This window comes from Mandrillus leucophaeus, unplaced genomic scaffold (assembly GCF_000951045.1).
Source record: "Mandrillus leucophaeus isolate KB7577 unplaced genomic scaffold, Mleu.le_1.0 Scaffold4, whole genome shotgun sequence".
NCBI lineage: Eukaryota > Metazoa > Chordata > Mammalia > Primates > Cercopithecidae > Mandrillus > Mandrillus leucophaeus.
In genome coordinates this window covers 9,420,880-9,423,346 of record NW_012104253.1, presented here as the reverse complement: position 1 = coordinate 9,423,346, position 2,467 = coordinate 9,420,880, and positions in this window count along the sequence as shown.

Here is a 2,467-nt window from a genome sequence, read left to right as displayed (position 1 = left end):
CATAAACTTGGCATTTGCTGATGTACAATTTCATCCCTGAGAAACTAGACGGGCATAGAATTCATAAAGCTCTGCACCCAGCTGATGAGCAGAGTGGAGCTGTGTAGGAATACACCTGCTCCTAACACACCACAGCTTCGTGCACACACACTTGCACGTCCACCAGCCCCCTTGGTTCCTTGTGTGTATTATGAGGCACTCCATCCACATCAAATTCTGTGACGTGTTATGGGCTGAACGGTGCCCTCCCCCACCCTCCCACAATCCAGATGTTCAAGTCCTAACCCAAGGAGCCAGAATGTGACAATACTACTCAAGATAGGATCTTTGTAAAAATTTTTTGAGACGGAGTCTTGCTCTGTCACTCAGGCTGGAGTGCAGTGGTGCGATTACGGCTCACTGCAGCCTCAACTTCCCAGGGCTCAAGTGATCCTCTGGACTCAGCCTCCCCAGTAGCCAGGTGTGTGCCACTATGCCTGGCTAATTTAAAATATTTTCTTTTGTAGAGACAGGGTCTCGCTATGTTGACTAGGCTGGTTTTGAGCTCCTGGGCTCAAGTGATCTTCCCACCTTGGCCTCCCAAAGTGCTGGGCTGGAGCCACCCCACCTGGCCTGGAGATAGAATCTTTAAAGAAGTGATTCAGTTAAAACGAGGCCTTTCACAGTTGCTCTAATTCAACCTGACAGTGTTCTTATAAGAAGAGGACAACTGAACACGCAAGGAAACACCAGGGGTGCGTGCACAGAGAGGGATGACCATGAGAGGAGGGGCAGGGGAAGGCCATCTGCAAGCCAAGGAGAGCACTCCAGAGGAAGCCTCCTGCTGTCACCTTGATTTTGGACTTCCAGCCTCCAGCGCTATGGGAAAATACATTTCTGTTGTTTAAGCCACCCAAACTGGGGTACGGTAGTTCCTCCCACCTGCAGTTTCTATTTCTATGATTTTAGTTGCTAGCAGTCATCCGGGGTCTGTAAATAGGTGAGTATGGTACAAGAAGATGTTCTGAGAGAGAGGGTGAGCACATTCACCTGACTTCTAGTACAGTGTCTTGTTATCATTGTTTGATTTCATTAGTCATTGCTGTTAATCTCTCACTGTGCCTAATTTATAAATTAAACTTTATCATACATACGTATACAGGAAAAAGCATAGTATATATAGGGTTCTGCACTATCTGCAGTTTCAGGCATCCCTGGGGGCTCTTGGAACGTATCCCCTGCAGAGAAGGAGGCAGTATGGTACTTGTTCCAGCAGCCTTAGCAAATGAATACACAGCTTTCTGTCTGATTTCTATCGGGTTACCTTCCTTCCACCCTTTCACAATTCACAAGCCACACCCCTCCCACGCCCACTTCAGGAGCAAGCTTCAGGCCCTTCCTCAAGTCAGTGCCGTTTTTAATGTAGTACTGACGCATTTCTTAACCACTCAACAGTTCTATTGTTTTTACTAGGTTCCCATCTTTTTTTAATGCGTCCCTCATGAAGTTTTTGAGTGCTGCAATCCAGTGCTATTTTCCCTTATTTTTGTGTATGAGTGTGGCGATGTTTAGGAGCACACGTGCCATGTTAGAGCAGAACTGACAGTACCAGTATAAGCTCTTTGCCTAAATTAATTCCTTTTATCCACATTCTTTTAACCCTATGAGGCAGCTACTATCCTTATCCTCATTTTACAAATGAAGAAACTGAGGCACAGAAAGGTTAAGGAACTTGTCTGCAGTCATACAGCTAGAAGTGGGCAGAATATGGGTAAGTTCAGAACTGGGGTAATTTGAGCAGGGTAGTTATATGGGTGAGCATATGGGAAACAAAGCCCCCACACTGTCCTCACCACGGGCACCCCCAACCGAGGCCCGCCACCCCCACTCCTGGGCCCCCAGTTGGGAAGGACTTCACAGCACTCCCTGCGTCATTTAAAACCCAGTTCTATTCACAAAAGAGCACAGACTGATCAGGCTTCATGAATGTTTAATGGGATGGAATCCTCCTTGTTTTGTCAGCAACAATGAATCTTGGCTGAGGAAATTGCTACCAGCGACTCTGTGACTCAAGAGATAATTGCAGTGCTTGACACTAAGAAGCACTGTAACACCTTCTTTGTGAACACGTTTTGACACAGTTTGCTCCCTGTGAAGGAGCTGGCCTCCTGGAGTACCTCCCACCTGCTGCTGGGCCCACGCCAGGGTAACTGCCACCAGCATGCTGAGTGAGGCTCTGCACAACCGTCTCGTCAATATCCACCCCACGTGGAACCGTGCAAGACACTTACCTGGCCAGAAAGACCAGGTGACTCCTGGCTAGAGCCCTTCATTTGCTCATTTCAAAACGGAACTGAACATGGCGTGTGTCTAGGCTGGGATGGGAGAGAAATTGCCAAATGTAGGGCCCTGGTTCGCATCGTGCTGGGAAAACAGACATGGGAAAACTGGGGATGGCAGGAGAAGGGCTGTCAGTGGACAGAGCCAC